Source organism: Microtus pennsylvanicus, chromosome 6, assembly GCF_037038515.1.
Source record: "Microtus pennsylvanicus isolate mMicPen1 chromosome 6, mMicPen1.hap1, whole genome shotgun sequence".
Taxonomy (NCBI): Eukaryota; Metazoa; Chordata; class Mammalia; order Rodentia; family Cricetidae; genus Microtus; species Microtus pennsylvanicus.
This window is the reverse complement of record NC_134584.1, coordinates 41,320,491-41,345,269: the sequence shown is the minus strand read 5'-3', so window position 1 is coordinate 41,345,269 and position 24,779 is coordinate 41,320,491. Positions and strand designations below refer to the sequence as shown.

General features: G+C 44.3%; 1 pseudogene; it reads left to right on the top strand.

Moving 5' to 3' along the window:
* Positions 1–7,615: 7,615 nt before the first annotated feature.
* LOC142853038 (non-histone chromosomal protein HMG-17 pseudogene) overlaps positions 7,616–24,779 on the top strand; it is a 29,133-nt pseudogene continuing 11,969 nt past the window's right edge.

Genomic DNA, 24,779 nt, shown 5'->3' with positions numbered 1-24,779 from the left:
GAAGAGGAACAGGGGAAGGAAGAGAGGAGACAGTTGAACTAGGTGCAGCAGTCTGGAGGCTAAAGGTGCAAAGCGGCAGGTAAAGGAAATGTCTCGATTGTGTAGGGAAGAGCCCCTGGGGGAAGGGGAGCCCTGCACCTGGACTGGACAGTTCAGGGTGGAGGGTGAGGTATGTCAGCCCTACCCTATAACAGGTAGGGACTGAGGGATGCTGGGAGAACCTGGAGGCCATAGTTAACGTTTGATATGTTAAATACGCACCTCAGCCTTTGCCCAGGGTTTGAAACGCTACACTCCCTTTTTGACAGTGACTTTATTTCTTGGCAGTAGCTTTCCTTCTAGTGGATTTTCTTTTTTAATGATTTGTCTTATTAGGGAAGGGTGGGGCCTCATGAGCCTCTCTCCTCCATGATAGGCTGTTGACAGCCCAATGTTAGGCAGGCGATCACAGCTGCTGTGAGTCTGAGTACAGCAGCCACGCTGAGCCTGAAAGACAGTGTTCTGCAGCACCCCGCCCTTTCCCCAGACTCTTGTATTCTTTATTGTCCCCTGAGTCTAAGTGGGGATGATATTAAGGTCCAGTTGAGCAGTGAACATTGCATAGTCATTTTTTATCAGCATTTTGACAAGTTATAAGTCTCTAGAAGATTCTCCTCTATGGCTTCAGTTCTCCCCAGACTCCATCAATACCAAACCCTTCTTTTATCCCTTCAGGCCCAGAGGTGGCTCAGGATTCCTTTGTTGCTGGTTCATGTTGCTAGTTTTACCAACTTTGGTTCCATTCATCCATGTATACCTTTAAAGAAAGTCTCTTCATATGGAAAGGCCCAATGGGTAAAGCACTGGTCATGTAAAGCTAATCTGACTGAATCCCAAGAACCCACATGAAGGCAGAAGGGGAGAATCAACTCTACAAGGCTGTCTTCTCACTTCCACGTGATAATGTAGACAACCATGCCCACATGTGCTTCACATGAACACACACACACACACACACACACACACACACACACACACACACACACACACAGATATTACTGGATGGGGCAGGACATTTCAACTACATTTATAAAGTCAGTTTTTACAGACACCTGAAGCACATTTATCAAAATTTGGAACCGACAGCTCTAGAGAAAAAAAGATGTTAGTTTTATTATTGTGTTTATGAATATTATTTGCTTTAAATGGTTAAGAATCCTGTCAAAAACTTGGAAGGAGTGGGAAGCATGAGAAGGGAAAGAGAAGGTGGCCGCAGTCTGAGGAGGGACAGACTATGGTCTTGTGAGGACCTGACTTTGCACACTCCATTTTAAAGAAGGGGCTTCATCTTAAGTCCTATAATGAGTGGGGGCTGATCTCAGCTCCAGAAATCCTGCGGCAACAGCAGAATTTGTACGGATACCCTGAAAGTAGCCAATTAAGGAGCTAGGGAGAAGGGTCATAAAATTTGATGAGGTCCAGATGTTCCTAAGAGGCATCCTGTCCTTGAAGATACCTTGTCAGTTATTAATGGCTCTTTGTTAGGATTTGCGCACTCAAAAACTGACCAGTAGTTTCAGAAACCACCTTACTCTAATCACTCCTTACCCAATTCCAAGAGAACAGGACATAAGCTCCCCTGATCGTGGTGTTTGCCCCTTCCCCAGGCTCGGGGCTGCACTTCCCCCACCCACTGCATTGGTGTGGTGGTGGTGTAGTTTAAACTCAAGTTTGAATATTAAAAACCCTCTTGTGTTCTACACTGGAATCTGGTTTGGTGGAGTTTCTTTTGGGGATAACTAACTAGGGCGTAACAACCTGTGGATCTGGGGTGGGGGGCAGGTGTTGGCAGTGGAACATGAACCTGGAAATAGTCTGCTGTTACTAGGAACTTTGGGGAGGGCCTTCTGTATTTCCTCTCAAATTTCTCAGTCTCGTTCGTTAAAGTTTTTAAAATGAACTCAGAAGGAAGCTGGAGGATCATTTTTATTAGGATTTAAAAGAAAAGGCCTGGGGGCACACACAAGCTGCGAATCTCGACAGCTGCCCAGAAGAGGGAGAAGAGATGAAAAATCCTTGCCGTTTGAGGTAAGCCAGTATGAGGTCAGCCACATGGCTGGGAAGATGGCTTCAGGAAAAGAGCACAAAAACTCAGAGGACCAGGGAAAGTGTACATAGACTTTGGCCAGCACTAGAAAGTAATGCGTATCTGAGTAATTCAGAAAAGGGAGTGGGCTTAACCGCGTAACTGTGGTTTCACGAGTGATGGCATTAGCGCAGGGCTTCTGGGAAAGAAGCTATCTCATTAACACGGTCATTATTCCTTTCACCTGTCTAACCTGATGATTCTGACCTCCTGAAGAATAACCCTTAACCAGGCAATCAGCTATCCTAAGGAGATCAACTGTGGAGGAGACGATGGCATATCTCCACCAAGAGGTGGGCTCCATCCTTTTGACCCGAAGCAGAGAGCTTTCCCTCCATAGGCATCAAGCGCTTAGATAACATCGTGAGTCTATTACAGATGCCAAGATGAGGGGCTGTATTGAACTGCTGCTCGTGAGAACCACAGATGACTTCAAAGGAGTAGAGCAGAAACCAGTGGTTATTCATCGAGAGATACAGAAACTACATTAAAGAAGAATTGAGGTATCCACCCAACAAAGAAAATGATGCAGAGGTGCGGATGTCTAAGGATAAATCCCTGGGTAGAAAATAGGAACTAGGTAGCAAGCACCAGTGTCTGTATCCAGATTCCTCTTCAGGACATATCTTCACAACAGCCATTAAGGCAGTGTGACCAACTTTTTCTGCCAACAGAGAAAGCGAGGAGCAGAATTCCATTAATGAATAATAAAAAAAAAAAGAAGAAAGAAAGGGAAAAGAAAGGGATTGCTCCTAAGTACAGTGGAGGAAAAGGGTTATAGATAAAAGAGAGAGAGTAGATAGAGGCAGGGACATCTGCGAGATTCCAGAGGGAGCTGGGACCTGTGCAGAAACAGGGAACGGAAGGGAGAACCAGGTGCAGCAGCCAGGAGGTTTAAGGTACAAAAAGAGTGGGTAACCAAAATGACTGCATTTATATAGGGAAGAGCCTCTGGAGGAAGGGAGTCCAGCGCTGGGCTGGCAAGTTTAGGGTAGAGGGCAGGGCCTGTTAGCAATACCTTGCAATAGGTAGGGACTTAGATGCTGGGAGAACTTGGCAGCCAGGTCCTCTTTGAGATTTTTTTTTTTATGCCTAAACGTTTGATTACTTTAAATTGGGGGAAGCATTTGTTTTCCCAGATAGCACACATCTGCAGAGGCAGTGCCTCTGACAGTGGTCAGGGATGCCCGGGACATGTGGTGCCTGTACCCTGTGCAGAGAGTGGCTGGCTTGGAACACAGGTTCTCTCTGCACATAGGATGACCATAGCAAATCTGTTCATCCGTGGCAGGTTGGCTATGTATCTTAGGATTGGCGTGGTGAACACAGTGTGTGTTTTAGGTTTTTTTGCTGCTGTCAGAATCCTCTGGCGACAGCTCTCTGGATCTTGGGCACATCTATGGTGAACCCCCAATTTCTCCTCTGGAATCCATCCAGCAGAGCTCATGAGGTCCTGTTCTTGAGCAGCCTGGGAGGGCATGAAGTGTCTGCTCACCACTGACCCTTGGCTTTGTGTCGTGGCTGATAAGCCCTTGAGTTTTTCGGGGGAGTTCTCCTGTACTTTGACTTTGGGGATCAAAATTGAAAATATTAGGCGTTTCGTCCTGTGCCCAAAGTTCTTTTGAGAGTCATTTGACTTGTCCACTTGGTCAGGAATTATCCCTGTAAGACGTTTGTCCTGCCTGAGACTTCTAGTCTCTATGTTATTATTTTGATCAAAGATATGGCAATATCGTGCTTCCTGGGGTTTTGATATCTTGGGGATGTTTCCCTTCTCTAGACAGGAAAGGATTCCTGTCCTGAGAGCCTGACTTGGTTGTAATAGGCATATTCTTGAAGCTGGACCGGGAGGGCCTTTAAGGCAGGATAACTGCAGCAAACAGAACCTCGGGGGCACAGTCTTGAAAGAACTTTCCATGGCACAGTCCTGCAGGATGACGCCAGCGGCCGGGCAGTGAGATGTGCTCAGGGCCGAGTCTTCTGGATCCTGGGAAATAGTCCCCAGCCATTGGCTGTTTTGAGACTTACTCATCTCCCCAGATTCCACGGGGAGCTCGCACTCACGAGACTCCTCTTCTGTATCCTCCAGCTTCCTGCTATCCCTGCTGCTTGGTGACTGGGATGCCACACTGATCTCCCGAACTGACAGCCCTTTGTACAAATCTCCTACAGCCAAGCCCTCACTCTCCTGTGACTCACTGACACCCTTGACTAGGCCCGGATTTGGCTCTGAATTGTCTCTCCAAACTCCAAGAACACTGTGCTAGGCTCGGCTCACAAGACTCTGTGGGGTGGATATACAAGTCATACTGTCCTCCTGGACAGCTGTAGGGGCCTCAGAGGGACGAGAGTTGTCACTATGTGGAGCCTCAGGAATTCTAGCTGGAGGGCAGAAGCACAAGTCTGTGGGGATTCCACAGTGGAAGGTTTTTTGTTGTTTTTTTGTTTTTTGTCATTTCCTTTTTCTGAGGCTTTTTTAAAAGGTTCTCCCAGAGCACTGGCCATTTAGACTATGGAGTCATTTCTAGAGTCCCAGGACAGAAAGGCATTGGAGGACTGTGGAAAGGGGCAAAGCCGTAGCCGCCTTCATGTTTAAAACATGTATGGTCTTGAGGTCTGAGGGGACAAGCTCCATCTGTGCCTCACCAGGTTTCTAATAATATGTGCTTCTAGCACCTTCTGAGTGCCCGGATCTAGGGAGGAAGGCCCATTATAAGTTTTCTTGCTGGTGGTTGAATCATTGACAAATGTTTTTTTTCCCCCCAAGTTTCTGTATTTGGCTTTGAGATTTCAGGAAGGATCAAGGCATGATCTACACATATTCCATGACAAATGCCCACGGGCACCTTACTGTCATTGGTTTGCCTCCACTTACTATTTGAGTGGTTTCTTAGGGTGCCTTCTAGTTGTTTCTTTCCCGGTCCCACCAGGGATCCACTTTGCCCATCACTTCTTGGGAGTCTCATGCAGCAAGTTGCCATCTCTGTCCAGAGACGGCCTCGAGACCTTTGCCTAGGGAACCTCCAGGCTCCTGAAGAGATCTTTCAGGGCTCTTCCCTTGCATGAGGCCCTCCAGAGCCCCATCTCTAGACCCTTTAATGAGACACTCTATTGAAGTTGGCTGCTTTTGTCTGTCTGTGATGACGGACATAAAGTCCCATAAGTAACTTCTGTCTGACCCAGGTCTAGAGATAGCTTGAGCTTACAGAAGGACAGTTGGCCTTGCTGCTGTGTGGACCTCTTTTTAAAATGTTCTTCCAGCTTCTCCCATTGCTTTCTGTGTTTCTATTTTGTTGATTTCAGCCCTCAGTTTGATTATTTCCAGTCTTCTACTCCTCCTAGGTGAGTCTGCTTCTTTTTTTTTTCTAGAGCTTTCAGGTGGGCTGTTAAGTCTCCAATATGTGCTTTCTCTGTTTTCTTTAAGTGGGCACTTAGTGCTATGAACTTTCCTCTTAGGACTGCTTTCATAGTGTCCCATAAGTTCGAGTATGTTGTTTCTTTATTTTCATTGAATTCAAGGAAGACTTTAATTTCTTTCTTTATTTCTTCCTTAATCCAGGTATGGTTCAGTAGTTGACTGTTCAGTTTCCATGAGTTTGTAGGCTTTCTGGGGGTAGCATTGTTGTTGAATTCTAACTTTAATCCATGGTGATCTGATAAGACACAGGTGGTTAGTAATATTTTTTTGTAACTGTGTAAGTTAGCTTTGTTACCGAGTATGTGGTCAATTTTTGAGAAGGTTCCATGAGCTGCAGAGAAGGTATATTCTTTCCTCTTTGGGTGGAATAATCTATAGATGTCTGTTAAGTCCATTTGCTTCATTACCTCCATTAATTCTCTAATTTCTCTGTTAGGTTTCTGTCTGATTGACCTATCAGGAAATATAGGACACAATAAAAAGACCAAACCTAAGAATAATTGGAGTAGAAGAAGGAGAAGAAGTGCAGCTCAACGATCCAGAAAATATACTTAATAAAATTATAGAAGAAAACTTTCCCAACCTGAAGAAGGATGTACCTATGAAGGTTCAAGAAGCATACAGAACACCAAATAGGCTGGATCAAAAAAAAAATCCCCTTGCCATATAATAATCAAAACACAAAATATACAGAATAAAGAAAGAATATTAAGAGCCATTGCTTAGGGTTAATGAAATTATCTTTTGGGAGGCAGACAACAGAACCCTGGCCCTGAGAGGACCTACTGTTGGACACCAGTTGATTAAATGCTTCCTGTGAATTTTTAACTATGGTCGGTAAATGGCTCCTAATTTCTAGGTGCTTCTTCAAAAGGTAGTGCTCTAGGCGTCGAACAACAGGTGGGACAATTAATCAGGATCTTGAAGCTGGAGAGCAGGGGCAGGAAGCCCAATAATCCCTAATTGGGGCTGAATGATGTGGTAGCTTGGGGAGAGAGGATGGGTCACAGGTCTGGGTTTGGATTCCAGCCACTGGTGGAGTTTGGGACAAGGACAACCTCTCAGTTAAAGGTTGGAATTCGACCGACTGACGAAGCAAGGGCTTTGGAGGAAAGAGCTGTGAAGATATGTTAGCCCGAACTTCTAATGGGATGTAAGTAGAGAGTCCATTGAACAAGATAGAGGGGCTGTCTAGTGGGGACCCTGCCATATTAACAGTAGCCACAAGGGACTCATTGTGGAGAAAGGGGAGGTCCCAGAAAAACTGGCTACGTTTATCTTTTAATTTGTTGGCTAAGACCGCCCGGTAAAAGAACTGCTAATTACCTGTAAACTCTGATTGGCAGTTTCTTCTCCAGAAGGGGTGTGAGGTGGTGGTGGCCTGCTTCCTGCTCCAGGACTGCGGCATATGGTCCGTACAGCCCAAGGCATGGTCAGATCTTTCTTTTCCTTGCCCCTTCCAAACTTTTACTTCAACCCTCTTCCTAATCTGAACTTCCAGCATCTGCTGAATATCAGGGTTGATGAAAGAGCCTCTATATGCCTGTATGTGGGGCCTGTCCACATCTCTTGGATGGTGAGAGAAAGATCCTCTTGCAAGGACTCACCATGTGATAAGTTAGAGTGGCACCAGGTTTTGGCAGCTACCTGGTACCTGGAAGGGCCTGAGGTAGGACTGCTTGAGTAGTCCAGGCCTGAGGTGCCTGAGGTAGATAGATCTCTATGCATGGTTAAGGCCTGAGGTGGTTGAAGTAGGTCTCCTTGAGTGGTCAAGGCCTGGGGTGGTTGAAGGAGGCCTGCCTCATTGCATGGTCACAGCCTGGGCTGGTTGACGTAGGTCTCCTTGAGTGGTCAAGGCCTGGGGTGGTTGAAGGAGGCCTGCCTCATTGTGTGGTCACAGCCTGGGCTGGTTGACGTAGGTCTCTTTGAGTGGTCAAGGCCTGGGTTGGTTGAGATAGGCCTGTTTGAAGGGTCAAGGCCTGGGGTGGTTGTGGTAGTCTTCCTTGAGTGGACAAGGCCTGAGGTGGTTGAGGTTGGCGTTTTTTGAGTAGTCAAGACCTGAGATGGTCAGGATGGGAGAAGGAAAACCTGGCAGAGGGGTTCTCTGTGAGGTTTCCAGTGCTTTCCAGTCACACCGAGTAGCTGCTGTGCTGCAATCTGTCATGGAGAAAAAGCTACAGGATCAGCAGAATGAGAAGCTAGTGAAGATGCCCATGGTGGTGAGTGGCATCTTCCAGAAGTCAAGATCTCTGCTGGCTGAGAGGCACTCATAGTTGATTGTGACTCCATGGAAACTGAGGAATTCAGCAGGACAGGCGACAAGATTTTAGAATCTTTGGGCAGCAGGTGTTCCTTGAGAAGAGCAGAAGAAGCCAGTAGGGATAAATTGGCAGCCATAGACTCCTCTGTGGGCTGCCTAGGTGGCAGGTGGACTTTGGCAGCTTCTGGTTTGGATGCTTCACCCGAGGCATCTTGAAGGCGTAAGTCACAAACAATGCCACACCAATTTGGGATTATGATTAATAGGGTGATATTTATTTAAAGGGGAAAAAACTTACAGATCACTGTCCCAGGCAACAGCCCTCTGCGCAATGCAACCAGGAGTCTAGTTGCCGGCGGAGCAGGAAGTGAAGAGAGAGAGGAGAGGGAAGTGGCCGCTTTTTTAAAGGGAGAGAGACCACGCCCCAATGGGCTGGTATCTCAGCAGCTATAGGTTGGAGAAGCGGGAGGACCTCCCGCAACACCTCCCCCTTTTGTTTAAATAAGAGAGTTCTAAACCTATCATGAAATAATATATAATAAGTACAAATATCCTATTCTAACTAGCTTAGGTCTTGTATAATAAATAACTTGGCCAAGTCATGAGAGAAAGTAACTATATTTATATAGTCTTCAACGCCATCAAAGATCTGAGAAGGGAAATAATGTTACCTGGGTAATTAGGAAGTTCAGTAAAACAACTTCCAAAACATGCAACAAATCACAGAGACAACTAGCTACCTGGGCAATCACCCAAAATCACGTTAGCAGCGTTGAAGCAACCAACTTTGGCTAAGGCCTAACATAACTGACATACCATTTTCAAAGGCAAGCAACTTTTCAAAACTATCTTACCCTGTCTTGGCAGGATATGACAGTCCTGTTTTATCCATTGATGCATGCTCTGTATCTCTGTCAGTGGTTGAGGTATGGGCATTTCTTTGCCCAAAGGCCAGTTCTGCTAAAAAGAAAGGCTCCAGGTGGAGTGTCTTTGGTGCTCAACATTCTCTCGGGAATAGAGCAGTGTTGCCAGGAGCAATTGTGTCTCACTACCACAAAACTCTGAGTTAGATTAAAGGCCATTCTCTACAGCTCTTTGAAGAAGTTGAAGATTATCTATCTATACTGAATATAATCTCTATATATCTAGAGAACCTGATTAGTCTAATTATAAATGACAAACTTAGATGACTATTAATCTATATAATTCTCAATATCTATCTAACTTAAAGACTAAGAAAATAAACTACTGTGAAACAAATGAGGACAATGACCTCCAAATATAAACAATGTACAAATATACATTGCAGTGGATAAATATATATCAATACACAAACATTATATAAGTATCTTAATCAGAGGTAGAAATGTACACTGCAATATGGTAAATATATACAATATATATATATATATCTCAATACAATATATGTCAATACATAAAAAATGTTTTAAACAGAGTTAGAAACATGAATGCATACAATAGTCAATATAATTTAACTTTGTATCAATATACAAGAATCTATATCAATATATTTGTCTAAAAACAGTAACTCACAATTACAAATCTATTATCCCATCATCCCTCTTTTTTTTTTCAAAAAGATCCCTGAGCTTATAAAATTCCTCCCCCAACCCTCAATCGTATACTAATTATAATCAACCCCTAAATGATGTCCCTAAACCCAAGGGCAAACTTTACTGGGAGAGGGGACGTCGTCCTCTAGAATTACTTCCAGCTGTCATAGGGGCGACGTTCTTTCTGGGGGATCCTGTGAAAGTAAAATGATGGTTAAATTTCAAGATCAATGTCTTTTAAAATTGCCAATAGTCTCTGAATATTTTGTGCAGGTCTGGCCAAAATGTTATATAAGATGTGCACCATTTCAGCTAACCAAGTTGAAACTGTCTTGTGCAGCTGGTACCCAAAGCAGGTCTTGTAGTAGCGCTATCAGTATCATGGCGTCATATCAACCAGGTGGAGTTGTTGTTATGGGGCCCCATCTTCTTCCTGGAAACTTCAAATGTCACTTCAGGAAAAACTCATTGTTCATTGTGAAAAACTTAAACATTAATCTTATAGACATATATAGACATATATATATATATACATATTCACTGAAAGGCATGATAGATATGTTCAATGAAAAGTATGATAGATATGAAGAAAAGCAAAGATGTTTTCTAAACTCATATTTCTTTCTGTCCCATATCATGACTCTTGACATGAGACAGAAACTCCAGAAACTCTGGGTTTTTCTCTTACTAACAGGCTTGGAATTGGAGAGGGACTGAGCCAGAGTCCAACTTCAAAACCAGCTTTATAAATTTAGAAATATGGTTTAATATTACTTACACAACCCTTTCAGTTTTCTTGATATTTCCTATTGGGCAGGTATTTTTCCATCTGTCAGTATCCAAATATCCAGGGTCCCTTGAATTTTTCAAAGATGAGTGTTTTCCTGTGGAGATAAGAATAGAACCCTGCCCCCATTCTATATGTTTTTCTTACCGCCTGTATGAATATCATCATTGTGGATAAGTTGTCATTTCTCCTTTCCAAGAGGTTTCTCCTCTTCAAATCGAAACTTTATTAATTTTGATGGTATCCACAATTTTTCTTCTCCTGTGGAAACAAGAGCAAAACCCCTTCCCCAACGTAGCACATCTCCTGGCTTCCATTGAGAGGTCAGCACATCTTTGAAATAAATCGGTTGATTTAGTTCAGCAGACTTTTCCATTATCCAATGTCTCTCTGCTGCTGTCGTTCCTTTCTCATTAGCGTTAAGAAAATTCAAGGTTAATAAAGCATTATGTAATCTATTTCTGGGGGTATTTTCGGTCCCTTTCTGTTTGTTCAGCATATCCTTTATAGTACGATTTGATCTTTCTATAACTGCCTGACCTGTAGGATTATTTGGTATACCTGTAATGTGCTTTATATTGTAATAATCAAAAAAGCATTTCATTTTCTTAGATACATATGCTGGACCATTATCTGTCTTTATTTGTGCAGGTATACCCATGATGGCCATAACTTCCAATAAATGTGTGATTACTGAATCAGCCTTTTCTGAGCCCAGGGCAGTAGCCCATTGAAAACCTGAATACGTGTCTATGGTGTGGTGTACATATTTTAATTTACCAAATTCCATAAAGTGGAACACATCCATCTGCCAGATTTCATTTCTCTTAGTACCCTTTGGGTTACTCCCTGCAGGCAACGGTGTTTGATTATAGAAAGAACAAGTAGGACATCTCTTTATAATGTCCTTAGCTTGTGGCCAAGTAATGGAAAATTCTTTCTTTAGGCCTTTACTATTGACATGATGCTTCTTATGAAATTCTGAGGCCTGCAACACACTTCCAATCAATAATTGATCAATCTCAGCATTGCCTTGGGCTAGAGGACCAGGCAGACCTGTATGGGACCAGATGTGTGTTATGTACATCGGACAAAGCCTGTTCCTGATTATGTCTTGTACCTGGATAAACAATGAAGTCAACTCTGTGTCATCTGGTATAAATTCAGCTGTCTCAATATGCAAGATAACTCTTTCTGCATATTGTGAATCTGTAACTATATTAAGAGGTTCTTTAAAATCCCTTAGCACCATAAGAATGGCATATAATTCTGCCTTCTGGACAGAATTATAAGGGCTTTGTTCCACCTTACTCAATTCATCTGACTTGTAACCTGCTTTCCTTGATTTATTTGCATCAGTATAGAAAGTACGGGCTCCAGTTATTGGAGCATCACGTACAATTCTAGGAAGAATCCAAGAAGTTCTTTTTATGAGGTTAAGTCTACCACTTTTGGGATAGTTGCTATTAATTTCTCCCAAAAAATTAGCACAAGCTCTTTGCCACGGTTCATTGTCTTCCCATAACTTTTTTATTTCTTCTGTAGTAAAAGGCACTATAATTTCTGCTGGGTCTATACCTGCTAGTTGACGAAGTCTCAGCTTACCTTTTATAATTAATTCAGAGACTTTTTCCACATAAGTTTTTAATTTTTTACTTGGTTTATTAGGTATAAATATCCACTCTAAAATAATATCTTCCCTCTGCATTAGAATCCCTGTAGGAGAAATTCTGGAAGGCAATATGACTAGGATGCAGCTAAGATTTGGGTTCACCCTATCCACATGTGCCTCCTGTAATTTTTCCTCAATCATTGTCAGTTCCTTTTCTGCTTCAGCTGTCAGTTTTCTTGGACTATTCAAATCTTTATCACCATCTAAGGTTTTGTTTAAATGAACTATTAGATCAGGTGTTATTCCAACAGCTGGTCGTAGACTGGAAATGTCTCCTAACAATCTTTGGAAGTCATTAAGAGTCTTTAACCAGTCTCTCCTAATTTGTGCCTTTTGCGTTTTAATTTTCTCTAACCCTATTCTGTAACCTAGGTAATTAATAGAGTTTCCTCTTTGAATCTTTTCAGGGGCAATTTGTAATCCCCACCTAGGCAAGACTTTCCTTACTTCTTCAAACATCCTTTCTAAAGTATCTTTATTTGAATCAGATAACAAGATGTCATCCATGTAATGATAAATGATGGACTTGGGGAATTGTTTACGAATTATTTCCAATGGCTTACTTACAAAATATTGGCACAGTGTAGGACTATTGAGCATACCCTGTGGGAGGACAGTCCACTGATATGTCTTATTAGGCTGAGAATTATTATAAGTAGGCACTGTGAAGGCAAATTTTTCTCTATCCTTTTCTTGTAACGGTATAGTGAAAAAACAATCTTTCAAATCAATAACTATAAGAGGCCATCCTTTTGGTAACAGAGAAGGCAAAGGAATTCCAGACTGTAGTGGGCCCATAGGTTGAATTACTTTGTTGACAGCTCTTAGATCTGTCACCATTCTCCAGTTACCAGATTTCTTTTTTTACAACAAACACAGGAGAATTCCAAGGGCTGGTTGATTCTTCAATATGGTGAGCATCTAGTTGCTCTTGCACCAGCTGTTCCAATGCCTGTAGTTTATCTTCAGCTAGAGGCCACTGTTTGATCCATATTGGCTTCTCAGTTAGCCATTTTAAAGGTAGGGCTGTTGGTACCTCTAAAGGTTTGGTATTTGCTGTATGTTCTTGTACAGCCTGAATGGCTGGTGACCTTTTTCCATAATACCTCATCATATCCTTCCCAGAATTATGAATTCCTGGAAATACAGGAATGTAATCTGGGTATTCCATTGCTGTAGCAGGTCACGGCCCCATAAATTTATGGCAATATTGGCTATATATGGCCTTAGTCTTCCTATTTGCCCTTCGGGCCCTATGCATTCAACCCATCTTGTGCTTTGTTTTACACGAGATAGGGTTCCAATTCCTAGGAACTGAACATCTACCTCTTGAAGAGGCCAATTCGGATGCCAAGATTCTGGGGCAATGATACTTACATCCGCACCTGTGTCTAATAAGCCTTCAATAAAAGTGCCATTTATACAGACTCTTAGCTTTGGTCTTTGATCATTAATAGAAGTCTGCCAAAATATACGTTTACTCTGTCCTACTGGGTTTTTTGACTCATCCTCCACACGTAATTCATCATTTAGACCAGTATTACTTTTTACAGCAGAAATTGGAGCTTTTAATTTTCTTGGTGAGGCACGTTCTCCACTGTGACTGGGAATGACTGGGCCACTGTTGGCTTGGGGGCCTGCGAGAGGCCCCCCAAGGAGTTTCCCGATGATATCGGATTGCCCCGTCTATCTGTTGTTGACCTACATTCGTTGGACCAATGCCTGCCTTTACCGCATCTCCTACATATACCTGAAGGCCGAGGTCTCCTATTTTTGTCATTCCCAGAAGAGATATTATTCCTAGAAATTCTTTGCCTGCAATCCCTTTGTAAATGTCCTAATTTACCACAATTAAAACATCTGGCAGTTTGATGTCTCCTCATTGCTTTGGAAATCACTTCTCCTACCCAAGATTCATCATTATAGCTAAACGTCTCAACATTCATCGTATGCTGAATCCATTCATCCATAGGTGCTGATCTAGACTTTAAAGGCCCAATTATCTTTTTGCATTCTATGTTTGCATTCTCAAAAGCTAGAGATTCAAGAAGTATTCGTCTAGATTCTGGGTCTGTTATCCCTATGTCCAGAGCCTTAATCAATCTTTGCAAAAAGTCAATAAAGGGTTCTCTCTGTCCCTGCCTAATTCTGGTATATGATTCAACCCTTTTTGCTGGATCTTGTATCCTATTCCAAGCATTTAAAGCTGCTTGGTGACATAGACACAGTACTTCATCGTCATAAAGAGCTTGGACCTGTGGATCAGCATATTCTCCTGCACCAAGAATTTGATCTTGGGAAACCTCAATACCTTTTGCTCTTCCTTGCTGTTACATATGTTTGGATTCTTCTCTGAAATAAATTCCAAACATCAAAAAAGGTCCATTATCTAAAACTGCAAACACTAACTGATGGAAATCATGGGGGATAGCTCTAGCATTAGAAGCCCAAGTCTTTATCATTTCCTTTACATATGCATTGTGCAAGCCAAAATTAACAACAGCTTGCTTAATTTCTTTCAGATCATTCATTGCTATTGGTGTCCATCTAGCTTCTCTGACTCCCTTTGAGCCTTTAGAAGTTGACGCTTTGTCAGAATTAAGTACAGGGTATGTCGCTAGAACCCTGGGTAAGCCAGTTCTAATAGCTGGTGGAGGCATTGTATCCTGTCCTTGTGCCTCCTTACTCTGTTCACCAGCTGCAATAATTTCTCCAATCTTTTCAAACCTTTTTATCATTGTCTCTCTTAAATCCTGAATCTCCTGACCTGTATATATTTCCAGTGATTTCACTGAGGTATCAATTTTTTGGTCCCCATTCTGCACCTGTGATTCCAAAGCTTTAATTTTTTCCTTCAAAGATAACATGTCCTCCTTAAACTTTTCTTGTATATCATGTAGATTCCCATCTTGGAGGTACATTCTGTCTGTTACCTTATCAAAACTTTGTGATAAAGTCTGAAGGTCAAATTCAACAGCCTGAACCCTTTCAGGTAACTTTCTAATACCCTTGGATATGGAATCAATTTTGTCTGTCATAGTATCCACTTGTTCAGATAACCTCTGATTTTCAATAATTTTAATCCTGTCAATTAGTTGTTCATTATTAGTTCGTAAAGATTCTATCATTCTTAGGAGTGCCATATTCTTCTGTTCATTATTAGTTTGTAAAGATTCTATCGTTCTTAGGAGTGCCATATTTTTCTGTTCATTATTAGTACGTAAAGATTCAATCGTTCTTAGGAGTGTCATATTCTTCCTTAATGATAGAATATGGAAAAGAAAACTGAAGCCTAGTAACAAGCAAATTAAGGTATTCCCATAATCATATAAACCTTGTATGATGTAATTCATTGTATTAGTAAATATAAAATTACTAATCCATTGTATTAGTGAAAACAAAGCAGTAAAATTTGCATTAGAAACGAAAATTGCCATATTACCTATTATCCAGCAGGTGGCGCTGTTGCAGAATCGCGATGAAAACATGGTCCTGTTTCAGTGCCTTAGTAGATGTTAAAAACTGGAAAATGCAAGTTTCTCAACAAAGTAAATGTAATTAAATCAATTCCAGAGACGGAACCAGAAACCCAGAATCCAGGGGTAGAGAAGAGCAATCTGGAAGCCGCTTATGCCTCCACATGACAGAGTCACCCTGAGGGGTTGCAGCTTTCAGCAACCGCGTGCTCTGGTTCACGCCACTTAAGAGCTGTGCTTGCAAGGGAGATTTAAAAACGACTCAGAAAAGAGCAAACCACGCGGGCAGAGACTTCACGGGCCTGTGGAGTTTAAATCCACGTGGGGAGGCCAAGGCCGCCGCTGCGGCTGAGGAAGGGAGGGCTCCCGCCAAGCTGAACTAGCGCCTGCCAAGCTGAACTCGCGGCTGCCAAGCTGAACTCGCGGCTGCGAGCCGGGAGAGGTTCTAAAACCAAACGTTGGGTGCCAAAATGAAGGCGTAAGTCACAAACAATGCCACACCAATTTGGGATTATGATTAATAGGGTGATATTTGTTTAAAGGGGAAAAAACTTACAGATCACTGTCCCAGGCAACAGCCCTCTGCGCAACGCAACCAGGAGTCTAGTTGCCGGCGGAGCAGGAAGTGAAGAGAGAGAGGAGAGGGAAGTGGCCGCTTTTTTAAAGGGAGAGAGACCACGCCCCAATGGGCTGGTATCTCAGCAGCTATAGGTTGGAGAAGTGGGAGGACCTCCCGCAACAGCATCTTGTCCTAAGAACTGGCAAAAGCTGATGGTATTGAAAAGCCTTCCTAATGTGCTGTGGGAGACAGGAGATACTACTGGAGCCAGGAGTTCATGAGATCAGGAGGCAGGGCAAGCTGAGTAGGGAAAGACCCTTGGAGCCCAGCACAACCACTGTTCCACATTCTGCTCGACAAGACCTTGTTATCTTCACCTCCAGCACTGTACTCATATCCCACCCATCCAAAGGGCCCCTATTCCCAAGAAAACCTTATGCTGTGGTCAGGTGACCATATATTAGGGAACAGAAGTGAGGATCCAGAGAGAACTGGAGATGGCTCACCTATGCAGAAGTGAAACAACCAGTACCTTGTCCTCCTTCCGTTTCTTCCTGCTGCCTCTGTAAGATGGAAACCGAGACTGGGTTATGGTAGATAAAGGAGGGACCCGGTATCTTACCAGAGACTGAATGAACGGTCCCTTCAGTTTAAATGAACAGTTAAATAGGAGGAGCTCAGTCATTCGTGAGCAAGGTGCATGTTGGGCAGGACTGTGCCATGGACCAGGCACTTTCACTTCTAACAACCTTCATGGGGTTCCTTGTAAAAGGGAGGCAAGGACCAGTGCTCTGAAAGAAGAAAATGTCTCAGAGAAGTCTAACAACCCCTTTGCCTCCAAATCCAGGCAGCATGGCGCTACTTCCTCCCACACCATCCCTCCCCACACAGCACCCAGCCCTGGACGTCCATAGCTTCATTTCATTCTGAGCACAGAAGTGATCCCCGGAAGTGTCTTCAATTCTGGGTTCCTTCCCAGGAGCTGCCTCCTAAGGGGGTTGGGGATTCTGCAACTCATTGGTGTTATCACTGGGGTGGGGGTGGGGGGATCATGTGAGTTGAAGTCATCTTGCCAGGGGAAGGAAGTAGGGTCCCAATTTTTTTCTCCTGACCTTGCTGTGTTTCCTCTTCACCACCTGACAGAGAGAGACAGCACCTGCAGCCCCATTCAAGCTTCTATAATGTGGGCAAATATGGGTTCTTTTTCTCTCAGCAAATAAACACAAATGGGGGCTGTCTCTGTGAAATCTAACCTGGGTGTCATTGATTAATGTTCTTTTTCTGAGGAATAGAGGTTCAGCTCTAAACTACCAGCAGTTGCCTTGGGATGCCAGAGGTGACTCGTCATGCCCTTCCTAACAGCTCCACTGACCCTATAAACATGCATGTTACAGCCATCCCAGAAACATTGTCCCTGACCACTGAGTCACAAGGCCTCCCCCAGGTATAGGTGGTCTGAGAGCAGACATCTTGGAGCCCACTCTCCCTTCTGCCCTACCTGCCAGGTACCCCATCAAGAGGATGGGGTCCTGCTCTTGGCTGAGATCCCGTCAGCCACCTCACTATTTGATTTGGTAAGGGGAGCCTATAAAAGGACAGAGAGGGAACTATTCTCTGCTGGACTGGGGCTAAGGTGTTCTTACCCTTTTGATGGTGGTGTTTTCCGCTGGTGGAGGTGAGCGTGAGTCAAGGTGGAGGAGAGGTGATAATAGGTAGAAGAGCCCCAGCCCACACACAAAGGCAAAGATCATGTCCAATGTCCAAGTAGTGGAGCTGGGGGTCAGCCATGAAGGATCAACACTTTCCAGGAGAGAGAGAAAAGTCTCCATCTGAATCGCACTGTTGCTCTCAGGCAACTGAATGCTGAGAGTTCTTTCTGGGAGTTGGTAACTGGGCCCAGGTCCGCATCACAGAGCTCCTGTCTCCCTGTCACAAAGGGCTCCTGAGTGTGGGGGAGGGGCCTAGGAAGAGCTGACCAAACAATCACTCCCTGTCCTCCAGGCTTCATGTGGGTTCCATCCTCCTCAGGCTTTTGTGTCTGTTTCCAATTCCATCTGCACACTCCATCAGAAATAAAGTCCTGTCCATTTTCTCTTCCTCTTCTACCCCCACAGAGAGGCTTGTCCATGTTCTGTGGGCTTTTGAGATCTCTAAGCCACCTCTGGTGACATGCCTTCTCCAAAAGGCCCCACCTCCTAATCCCTTCCCAAAGTTTTACCAACTGGAGACCAAGCACTGAGATGTATGAGCCTATGGGGTTTATTCTAACTACACGTTCCATTCTCTGGCCCTCCACAGGCTCGTAGCAATATCATAAAGCAGAATTCACTTTGTCAAACTTCAGAAGTCCCCATAGGCTATCCACAGTCTCAACACTACATCGAAGTCCAAAATCTCTCCCGAGACTCAAGGCAATCTCTTCATTGTAACCTCAAGTAAAAGCAAAACTCCAGTTCCGTGTTTCCACATCCAATGTCACAGAATACACATTCCCATTCCCAAAGGGAGAAAAGAGGGTGTCATGAGGAAATAAATACTGGACCAAGCAAGACCAAAATCCAACTCGACCCCTCCATGCCTGACATCAAAGGGCTCTTCAGCTCTCCCAGTCCTCTCAGTCTTGTTGACTGCAGCACACTTCCTTCTCTTGGGCTGCATCCACTCCCTGTCAGCAGCTTTCCTTGGCAGGGATCCACAGCTCTGGCATCTCCAACATCTTGGGGGCTCCAAGGAAATCCAGGCTTCACCCTCACAGCTTCACGTATTGGCCTCTCTAGGCCTCCATGCAGGGACACCCCTGACAGATGCCTGGTCTCGGCAGCTTTCCTTAGGCACAGAGGATGATCCCACAATCCCATTACTCATATTTCCTTTGTGACTCTCTCGCCAGAACCACATGACCAAAGTTGCCAAGTTCTGCTGCCTGCTTAGCACGAAACCTGGAACCTGGACCCTTCTTGAATTGTATTGGCATAGGCGTTGGTTTGTTGTTGTTTTTTAGGGACAAGACATTCCTTAAGGCCTTTTCTTCTCACAAATTGCAGGATTAGCTGGCTGGGGTCTTGCTCTGAGGGGACCCTTCCCTCTACTCCATTCCTCTTTATCTCTTTCAGTACCAAGCAAGGCTTCAACGTTACATTTCTTGTGCTTTGTCCCCTAAAACTGTACACTTGTATTTCCTTCTGCCCTGCTTGATCTTTTTCATTTTAGATGTTATGGATTTGCTGCAGTTCCCCGGCAGCTTACTGCGGGTTGAGACCAGCGGCAGGTTCACAAACCAAGGTGGCTGGTCCCCTGGGCGTCCCTGGAGGCTAGCCATGTGGGTGGCGGATGGGCAAGGGGCAGACAGATAGGTACACCAAGTGGATGGGTTTACTGCAAGCTGCCGGGTCCCAAAAGCGGCCAGTCCCAAGCAGGGACGGTGCATGAGACCACGGGCAGATCTCCATGCCACTGCAGCCGGCGGCGAGAGAGCCGTACGTAGCAATCAATGATTGATATCTAGTAACCAATGATTGATCTCTAGTAACCACACAACAGAGCCAATAGTAAACTGTCTTGAAATCTTCTCTGCCTTGAACGCCATGACATGGGAGACCACTTCCTAAATATAACACCAGTAACACAGACACTGAATGGGACCTCCTGAAACTGAGAAGCTTCTTGGCTATATGATCATAATGCTCCTGCAATGTGGAGGTTTAAGAGAAAACCAGTCTGATTATCCAAAGTATCAGAATTCCTTCCAGAATAAATTGGTATGCCAGAGCAACTAACTGAATCTCTCTATGCACCGGGATTTATCTGCTAGCTCACATTGCTCAATCTCCAGCCTTCATACCTGGTGGTCCAATACACAGCCACTGATCATATATGGCCACCGACACTCACTTTAAAGTGCAATTGCAAAGTTATTGCCAGTGCCTGTTATCACGTGACTGAAGTATGGAAGAGGCCCTTGGGCACACAGACTGTCCATGAATTTGTATAAGAATAATGGCTCTTCACTTTTATATATGGGACTCCTCCTCCTTATTGGCTTTCTGTGGGACTCCTTGGATCTCATACAGTGCCTGCAGCTTCTCCACCAGCACCAGCTCTGCTTCCTCTTTGACATGTTAAGTAGGCAACTGAGTCATTTGTCCTGTGTCTGACACCTAACAATTTCCCTATGGTCACAAAGGTCTGTGCCAGTTGGAGAATTGCAAGGAACAGGCACGCAGAGCTCAGAAGTTAAGGATAGAAGTGAAGCAGGGTGGTGAGGCGAAGCAGTGGTGGCGCAGGCCCTTAATCCGAGCACTTGGGAAGCAGAGGCAGGCGGATCTCTGCTGTGAGTTCGAGGTCAACCTGGTCTACAAGAGCGAGTTCCAGGACAGTCTCCAAAGCTACAGAGAAACCCTGTTTTGGAAAAAAAAAAAAGAAAAGAAAGAGTAGAAGTGAAGAGATCTGGGTGTTAGAGGAATCTGTAGTCTCAGGTAAGCAGGGAGAAGAGACTGAGGGAATCCTGGGCTGAAGAGAAAAGCAAAGCGACAGAAGGTCAAAGGGGCAGTGGCAGAGCGGTTGGGGACAGGCTGTTGGGAGTGAAAGCCTTGTGCGCGGGTTAGAAAGGGAGAAGAGCAAACGGCAGGAAGCCATCAAAGCCGTAAATACCAAAGTGGCTAAGCGGCTCAGTGAACCTGAGGCATTAAATATTTAGCAGGCTCTTTACTTAAGTGTCCTACTTCCTCCCACCTTGGTGTGGCTAAGGATTTTTCCTTCCTTCGTTTTACAGCTCAGTCTGCGCACAGAGGGGGCTCTTGGCTCAGTGGGCTTTTTTTAGACAGAGGAAATAGCACCACTTTGCCGGTAGTTTATTTCTATCTATGTCTATCAGTCTTCCTAATTTGGCCCAGCACTTTTCATCTCGTTTAAAAGTATTGAACCCTCCATTTCACCATTTTTTGTTATGAATCTTTGAGGGGGGGGATAACATGCAGGGACCAGAGTAAAAACATTGAAATGCAGGGTAAGATGGTTGGAACATTGCTGACTTTGGAACTTTAAAACTCATTTTGACTTCTCAGTGCAAGAGAAATTAAAAATGGTTCTCTCTCTCTCTCTCTCTCTCTCTCTCTCTCTCTCTCTCTCTCCTAAGGACTTGCAGGGCGGGCAGTATGGTACTTAAATTTGAGGGTGTCACTGAGACTCTTAAAAACACATCAAGGAATGAGCGCTTTTGTAAACAAGGAAGTTTGGCTGCAAAGCAATTCGTACGTATGTGTCACAACATGTCAAATATATCAAAACATGAAGTTTTCGTCTGAAGTGTGCTGCACAGAAATGGACGTACTGCGAATATGCATTAGGGAGCCAGGCAGCACAATTATTAAGCTGGAGATTTTCTTCACTTACTTCTAAAGTAATATTCTTAAGTCAAGAGAGTAAGATGTTGACCATTTTTGTTAGTTGCCCTCATAGTATTACGATTTTAGCATCTTAATTAGTCAAGTCTTTTTTCCCAAGTACAATTAATTCCCCACCAAGCAGATAGACTGAAGGACCACTGAGCCAGAAACAGGATGCTTGGTTTAATCCTTCACTTTCTACAGTCCTAGGTAAATCAAGATCGTTAGTCCTCTGCCTGAGAGGTGCTTCTTGCTGGGCACCTGTAATTGAGAGCCACAGGACCGCAGTTTATGAGACCAGCAGCCCCCTGCTAGAAAAGGAAGGGCTGGGCAGCCACTGCTTATGCAGGAGATGGAGGCAGAACTAGAGAAGGGAACACAGTGCTTGGAGATGACTCAGCATCCACGCGTAGCTGAAAGATCTTGGGTGTGGCCTTCAAAGGGGACACTGGGGAGGATTGTTGGTGCTAAGAAGTGTTAGGTATATTTCTTAAGATGAGCCTCTCCGCCAATGCAAAAAATTTCAATCAGACCAAATAAAAGATTCCCATGTTTAATGCAGCGCTTCTGGGTGGTCCAGGAAAGCATGGTCAGGGGAAGAGAGCAGGAAAGACCACGCAAAACCACAGAGACCACGTATTCCTTTTTTGGGCAGCAGCCTAAATAGCCTGTGGGAGTAGTCCTGACCCTCCCTGGGGAGGGGTCAGTGCCTGGCGGGCTTTCCCGAAGGTGGAGTCCAGATCAAGGCAACCCCCAGGGTGAGGGGCTTGAAATGGAGCTTCCGGCTCCATTCCTGCTTCTTTGGCACTCGAAGAATGGGAGCCAGGGGCTGGGATGATGCTTTCACCCAAACACCCCCGACTTCTTAGGGGTGTCTGGGGGCTGGGGTCTCACTTTTGACCAAACAAGAAGCTTATTAGAAACATTGTTAATACTACGGACAGACACACAGCAGCATGGTAGGCAGGAGCTCCCAGGAGGAATCAAGTCCTTGTGACAGTCCGTCAGATCCTTTCTACGAGGTCCCAGACGAGGGTTTCAGCAGGAAATATCCAGGCTCTCTGTTTCCTCAGTAAACAGAAGGGAAGGGTTGGGGGAGGGTACGTGGGACAGCGCTGGTCACAGGTGGCCCTTCAATGTCAGAACCTGCGAGTTCACTTCTCCGGTTGAGAAATTCAGGCTCCTAGATGTCTGTTCACTAGTCACAGACAGTGCTCTCAGCGGGGTGCCTGTCACTATAGCAAAGAGTCAGACTGTGCTCTCCATAGGACGCCTGTCACTGTCTGTGGGAAGGAGGAGGTGGGGTAGGGTGGGAGTGGATGTGGCGGGGGTGGGGGGGTGGGGGGGTGGATGCAGGTACTGTGGTCTGGGTCTGAGAAGCAGCCTGATCCGGAATCTAACTATTGCTTAGTCTACACTAACTTGGGAGATCTTTGTTAGATTCAGGGTGGGCTAGTAATCAAATCTGCTCAGAGGTGTTAAAAGTCTACCATTTGGCTGGGGTCAGGGGCTCTCTTTCTGGGAAAAGTCCTTCTTGCTAGAGAAATAAAATGCCCAAATGGAGTTATCTTTTCTTTCTTTCTTTTTTTTTCATCTTTGTGTCATTTTGTTTGGACATGATGCTTGCCTCCAAGGAATTTATTAAGCTCCTTATTTATGGGTGGGATAAATATCAAAGTCCAGAAAGTTCTGCAGCTGGTGCCACTGTGAAGCAACTACTGAAATTATTAGGGAGCTCAGATTGTTTTTCTGTCCATGTTCTTGGTATTATGGATAAAAGGATTTATAGGCAGACACAGCAGAACCATAAGCAAAAGCGTTAACTAGAAGAAGTGAAAATATACAAATTAGGAAACGTTGCATGAGAACACTTGAGTGATGAACCCTGGGATGCTGTCTTACAGGCTAGGGAGTCTCAATCAAGGATTGTTTCTGGGGTTGGTGATACGTTATAGTCTCTTCCTTTGATATAAATTCAGTTTTGAGGTTGTTCCAAGGTTGCCTCAGCCAAAATCATACACAGGCTACATAGGTGGAAGCTGAAGTCACCTCTTTCCGTGGGATCATTGTCTTTCCTCTTGCCGTTTCCCCTTTCCATTTGAGCACCCCCAGTGGACAGGCTATTTATGCCCATTGATAAGGAGGACATAGGGGATATACAAGCCTGGAATTTGTGCTTGATAGTGATTTTCAGAACTTGGAGCATTAGATGAGAGCAGAATGCTTCCCTTTTGATTGTAGGAAAGGAATTGACTAATTATTGGTCTCATTAAAGGGAACCAGCAGGGGGTAGTGTAATTAAGGGTGTGGTCAGCCCTCATCCTGACTACTCACCTTCTAACCCTTTCTTAAAGTCAGCCCTGGAGTCGGTCCTACTTACCAGACATTTGCTATACTTTCTAAACACTTATATTTAAAACTACTTTGAGTTAGATTTTGCTAACTGCAGTCAAATGTGCTCTAAATAATACACACAGAGTGAAAAATGACTTTTCTAGTGAGCTTTGTCCTTGAGACCACAGAACGTTTGACGCAGCCACGTGATTCAAACGAGCAGGTAAGAACCAGGAGGCAATATGACATTGTGAAGTTCACAGAGCAAGTTAGAGACGTGGCTAGAATTCCCAAAAGCTTTTGTGTAGAAAGTTTCACTGAAGGCTGCATGGACCGTATTATCATCCAGCAATTATGTTCACATCCCCTGCATGGGCGGTGATACCGGACGGAAAAGGACACCACATCAGCGTAGAAAGCCTCCCGTGGGATTTACAGGTTGCACCGCTGGGTTTTGCTTTATCAATTTTCTGTATGCTTAAATCAGAACTGGTAATAACAGTCCAGTTTCGACTATAAGAAAAAAAATTAATAGATAATTGCTCAAATTCTTTTTCTTCACACCAGAAGCCCCTAGAGCAGAGCTGAACCTATGATTTAGATTTGGGCAAAGTGGGTATCAGCCATCACGTGATTTTATAAAATTATAACTGGTTCACTATTGATCTGGAACTCTGCAATTGGAGATTGGTTCTTTGGATGCGAGAAGAAGTCTGATACAAAGATGCAACCATCTTTGGGCAGAATGGAACTCCAACCCAGTGCTTTTCCTGCCGATATGATTATACAGTTTTACAGTCATTGGGGAAAAGAAAATGGTTCACCTACAGTAGAATAAACTGTGGCAGGAGCAGGGGTGGGGGTGGCGGCAGGGACAAGGGCAGGGAGGGCCACAGGCAGGGACAGACACAGCACAAAACAGAAAACAAAACAAAGGATAAAGAAGATTGTGGTGGTTTGAATAAGAATGACCTCAGTTATTGCTGTCTGGGGGAGGGGTGGGGCTCCAGCATTACAGAGCTTTTCTGTCTGAGGGGCCTAAGGGGGAAAAAAAACACTCACACTCTCTTGATGGCTTCCTTCTTTATTCTCTGTTCTCATGTTCTTTCTCTAGTGTGTGTGTGTGTGTGTGTGTGTGTGTGTGTGTGTGTGTGTGTATATATATATATTCCTACCTCTTGTATGTTCCA